The sequence below is a fragment of the Helianthus annuus genome, chromosome 16, assembly GCF_002127325.2.
Source record: "Helianthus annuus cultivar XRQ/B chromosome 16, HanXRQr2.0-SUNRISE, whole genome shotgun sequence".
Classification (NCBI taxonomy): Eukaryota; Viridiplantae; Streptophyta; class Magnoliopsida; order Asterales; family Asteraceae; genus Helianthus; species Helianthus annuus.
In genome coordinates, this window is record NC_035448.2 from 50,290,432 (window position 1) to 50,296,298 (window position 5,867).

Consider the following 5,867-nt stretch of genomic DNA (forward strand, 5'->3'; position numbering starts at 1 on the left):
CACCGATCCTGTTTGTAAAGAAGGAGGATGGATCGATGAGTCTATGCATCGATTATCGCGATCTTAACAAAGTCATGATCAAGAATAGATTTCCATTGCCCAGGATCGACAATCTATTCGATCAATTACAAGTGGCGAGTTACTTCTCTAAGATTGATTTAAGGTCAGGCTACCATCAGCTGAAGGTTAGAGATGAAGATGTGCACAAGACTGCATTTAGGACTCGTTATGGTCACTACGAGTTCTTGGTGATGCCTTTTGGGCTCACTAATGCACCAGCAGCGTTCATGGATCTCATGAATCGCGTTTGCAAACCTTACTTGGATAAATTTGTCATCGTCTTCATTAACGAAATTCTTATTTATTCGAAGAATCAAGCTGATCATGAGAAGCACCTCCGTTGTATTCTTAAACTCCTACAGCAAGAGAAACTCTATGCCAAGTTTTCGAAATGTGAATTTTGGCTTCGTGAAGTCCAATTCCTTGGACATGTTGTTATTGAGTGTGGTATCCAGGTGGATCCCACTAAGATTGAAGCCATCATGAATTGGCAAGAGCCGAAGACACCCACAGAGATTCGTAGTTTCTTGGGTTTAGCAGGATATTATAGGCATTTTATTGAAAACTTCTCCAGAATTGTTGCACCCCTAACTTCGTTAACAAGAAAGAATATAAAGTTTGATTGGGTCCTAAGCAGCAAGTATCCTTTGACATTCTTAAGCAAAGATTGAGTAATGCACCTGTGTTGACATTGCCCGATGGAATAGAGGAATTTGTAGTATACTGCTACGCAACACACACTGGTATGGGATGTGTGCTCATGCAGAAAGGCAAGGTTATTTCCTATGCTTCTCGACAGTTAAAGGTGCATGAAAAGAATTACACCACCCACGACATGGAATTGGGTGCCGTTGTGTTTGCACTAAAACTTTGGAGGCACTATTTTTATGGTACCAAGTGTGTGATCTATTCTGATCACAAGAGCCATCAACATCTGTTTAATCAGAAGGACTTAAACATGAGACAGCGTTGATGGATGAATACACTGAATGATTATGATTGTGAAATCTGATACCATCCAAGCAAGGCGAATGTGGTCGCCGATGCCTTAAGCAGGAAGGAAAGGGTTAAGCCCATAAGAATTAACGCCAAGAGCATTAAACTGAAAAACAGTTTGAATGAAAAACTGTTAGCCGCGCAGAAGGAAGCCGTATTGGAAGCTAGCTATCCAAATGAAAAACTGGGAGTCACTGCAGAACAGTTATCATATGGCAAGGATGGAATCCTAAGATTGAATGGACGGATCACTACTAGAAAAAAGGGCAATTGCCACCAAATTTGCCACCGAAAAAACAGATAGCAAATTTAGGGACCGATTTCTCACCAAAATGAAAATTAAACGCGCTTGGTATGATATGGTAGTTAAGAGGTGACAAATTTTGCCACTGTTTATTTTCGGTCATAAATTCATAAGAAAAATACAATTTTGGTGGCTAAAGCATGGCAAATTCATAGATTTAAAAGATATGTTTGAATTGCGACAGTTTTAGCGGTGATAAGATATGAAAATTAATTAAGTCGGTTATAATTTGAATGGGCGGGCAAATATTTCCGCTCTCCACATTTTGGGGTTTTGAATAGAGTCTCAAAATTACTCGCTGATTCATATTCCACCTTCCTTCATTCACTTCCTAAACCCTAATTTCATTTCCCTCCCTCTAATTTCATTAGTCGTGTGGTTATGGTTTTGTGTTTGCTTGTGACGGGGAAGGAGCGAGCAATATAGAGAAACGGCACTCATGGCGGAAGCATAGGATGGAGAAACATTCCTTGAGGTTAATTTCTGACGAAATCAACGCCATCAAAGACAGGTACTCCACCTTCTTGAGGTTAATTTCTGCATTAGTTAATTAAATGAGTTGTTGATAATGAACTATTGTCTATTTTGTCCATGGCAAAGATTGGATCTTTGGAGTTGGTGTCTTTTTGTACGTGTTCTTTGAATTCATTCTAACATTGGATTCAAATCACAAATTTTGATGAATCTGAGAACACTGAGCTAATTATGATAGATTTGCAACAATCATGTATTGGTATAGAAGGGGGTATTTTTTATATGGCATGTAGAGGGGGCAATCTTGACCCAAATCCTTTCAAGTGGGTTGCTTTTAAAATTATATGGGTTGGTTTGGATTGGAACGGGGCTTGTTTAGGTCGGGTTTCGGGCCGACACGGGTTTCTGCACGGGACGGGTTTCAGATCGCAACGGGTTTTGGGCCGACACGAGTTTCCGCACGAGACGAGTTTCGGTCGGGACGAGTTTCGTACCGTTTTGATTCGTACCGTTTCGACACATAATTGGGTTTGGAAGAAGAAGGTCTTAGGTTAAAGTCTCACAAACGATGGAGATTAAAAGAAATTTGTCGTTGAAAAAATTCAAACACATTGATATGCATAAATGCTCGAAATGTATAACTAGTCTATTTACACAATGAATTCAGACAAATATATTTCTATGGTATGTGCTTGAGAATTTAAAACTGAAATCTAAAACTTATATGCACACTATTGGTTGACATCACAATGAAAGACCCTCTGGTATGATTTCATTTCTTCTCATCTTCATTAATTTGCCTAGTCAAAGGCTATCATAACTAGTGAAAAATGTTGTTTTTTTTTTCACTGATGCTTTTGCCTTTTAATTTGTTGTTCATGCAGGGAAGATGCTTGGGCAGACTCTTGTCACCAAATAAACAGCCCCCCAAGGCAAAGTTTCTCAGGAAGGTTTGACATATTATATACTTATTCATCATAATTTCTTTGTTGTCACTTGTCTGCTATGTACACATAGGATATACTCGTATTAAAAATTGGATGGTTATAGCTTACAAGTTACTAACTTTTTTCATTTTACCCTTCTCTCTAAATCCTGCAAGCTTTCCCTATCCAGCATCTTAAAAATTAATGTGCACACCATACTCGGGTGCAAGTTTACTTGTGTGAAAAGGTGTCACTCGTGAATGATACTGAAACCATGAAAATGTGTATAAGTGGGTTCTTATGTGTTTTCTTTTCTTTTCATTTATCATTTTCAAATGGTATATGGGTTTGTATAGTATTAAATTATGATAATCCTACAGTCCTGCCTGTTGTAATATTTACTATTTAACTGTTTACTGAAACCTCTAATCTTCATCTTGATATCTTATTTACAAAGGTTGGGCCCCTTGCTGCATATTATCAAGTACCACTGCGTCATATCCTACTGGTATTAATGCTTTGATCTGATTAAGTATAAGCATGAGACATCATAGTCTATTTATGTATAACTCACATGTTATCTGTTTAGGTATATGACGAGATGAGCTTGCCGAATCATGTTTTGAGGCTTCAGCCCAGGGGAGGACATGGGTATCATAATGGGTACGTTCATTGACCTTTCTTAAAGAGCTAATTTCTCGTTATGAAAGCTTTAAACACCCCCCCCCCCCCACACACACATACACACACATACATGTGTCCTCACTAGAGGTGGCAAAATAGGCAGATTACAATGGGTTAATTTCATCACGGATATTTTTGTTGCATGTCTAAACGGGTCGGATCGCTCTTTTCTAACTTTTATCATCTTTCAATAATAATAAAACTTTATCTTGAATATATGATTTAAGCAATTATATGCATTAATGTAAACTTGGGCCACTATTATTAGGCTCTTATGAAACGGTTCTCAAAATAGTTCAAGCCGAGCTCGATCTTTGGGTTTTACTCGCGAGCCAAGCTCGAGCTCAAAGAAGTAGGTTCGAACCGAGCCGAGCTCGAGCTTCATAAAAAGCTAACGAGCCGAGCTCGAGCGTGGTCGGGCTCGGCTCGGCTCGTTTACACCCCTACTTTTGGAACCCACATTATTTAAATAATTAAGCAGATAATAAATTAAAAAAGAAACATACATATTGGCCAATAAAATTTAAATAATTAAGCAGATAATAAATTAAAAAAGAAACATACACATTGGCCAATAAAATAAAGTGGACATTGAGGATGGAGATATTGATCCTCTTGTTTCTTATACAAGTGTTGCACAATTTTTAGAAAAACTTTGAGCTTTGAACTATATTGTGGTTTGTAAATGGACTTCTGTTCTGTGCATGTGACAGATTAGTTTATTAGAAATGCTGAGCATAAAAAGAAGAAGATGATGAATATGACATTAAATGTGATGACAGATGAAAATGATAAGGTAAAAGATTTTTTTATTGCTTTACTCTATCCTTGTAAGTTTAGTTATACGCCTTCTAATTTTTCTCACTGGTGATGATATTCTTACATTGAGTGTCCCGGGTACTTGGTACACAATGCTAAACAATCTACCTTTTTAGAATACACAATGTTTATCTTCAACTGTTATTTTATAGCTCTCCAATTCAGATCCAATGGGATTATCATCTCATACTTATTGTGATCTTACTTGATGATAAGAGGTTGACAGTTTGTTAGGCGTTATTTGTATATAATATTTATCATTATTAGTTTGTTTTAGTTTTCTAATAGAATTAGGTTGGCTGTTCACCAAGTTTATCTTAGCCCTCATAAATAATTGGGCGTGAATTGTTAGCTCATGCGATGCGGAAGCAATCAAATTGTAGGAAAGGAAGCACGCCATTAAATAGGTCAACAATGGCTATAGGCGCCTTATTTCTCATCAATACTTGACTTCTTTCATCCGGTTGTGTGAATTTGTATGTTTTCTTTGATTCTAACTTGATTTTGTTCATTGTTTGTTTTGTAGATTGAAAAGTCGAACTTGGTTATCAACGAGCTCGTTAAGGAAAAGAATGAAGAAAAAGAAAGGTTAAATGGAGTTATTGCGGGCTTGTTGGCTGAAAAAGAAAAAGATAAGGTGGACAAAGATGTCATGCTCAATAGGATGTCACAAATTGAAGCTACGTTAACCGCTATGGTTCGAAGATAGGCTATAAACACTTGATTTTGAATGTTTTGATGTTTATCATATTAGAATAATTTCGGTAATTTGATGTTTTAGTTGGCATTTATATTAGAATGTTTTATAATTTTATATATTTTTGGGATTTTGTAATTTTATTTGATTATTTTATATAAATTTATAATATTATAGAAATGTATTATGATGAAAAAAGCATGGAAAATGGAAAATCTGGAAATAGAGAAACCGCTATGGTAGGAAATTTTTTAATGAAATGGTAGCAAATATGTCATTAAATGGTAGCAAATTTTCAATGAAAACGGTGGCTAAATGGAGGCAACATCGGTGGCTAAATGGTACCAAAACGGTGGCAAAAAAGTCGTCACAACTTGGTAGCAAACAAGGCCATCGAGTAGCTGTCACACCCCCAAAATCCACCTGCGGAGTATCACCGCTTGGGAGCGTGACTGACCAGGATCAAGCCACTAATCATACAGAACAATATATATAGTAAAAGTAATTACCATTAAACCAAACCAAATCCATATGAAAGGTGTTCCAAAACATAAGTAAGTTATCACTGTTTAGCGGAAGCGTATAAATAAAACCCATCATAATAAAGTATCAAATGTCATAAGTGTTTAACAAGACAATCACGATCCAAACCCACAACGACCAGCTCCTCCCTGTGCAAGCTCCATGTATCTAACGACCTGCAAGGCATGTAACAGAGGATCAACAACTAGTTGAGCGAGTTCACAGAAAGTAAATGCGTAATAGTATATTCGTTTGTAACATGTGGCTCTACTGGGCCGATAGTACGTTCTATTGGTGGGGGCTTCCCATGTTGTATAACCACTAGACTATTCGTAACCATAAGTGTTCTACATATCCCGAGAACAATAATACGTACAAGTTTACG

At 37.0% G+C, this 5,867-nt stretch overlaps 1 long non-coding RNA gene across 1 annotated transcript; it reads left to right on the forward strand.

Annotated features, from left to right (window-relative positions):
• Positions 1-1,503: 1,503 nt before the first annotated feature.
• Positions 1,504-5,101, forward strand: LOC110917511. Its single transcript, XR_002580610.2, has 6 exons — positions 1,504-1,871; positions 2,719-2,784; positions 3,218-3,268; positions 3,350-3,423; positions 4,158-4,240; positions 4,790-5,101. It is a non-coding gene; the product is annotated as an uncharacterized LOC110917511 (long non-coding RNA).
• Positions 5,102-5,867: the final 766 nt, after the last annotated feature.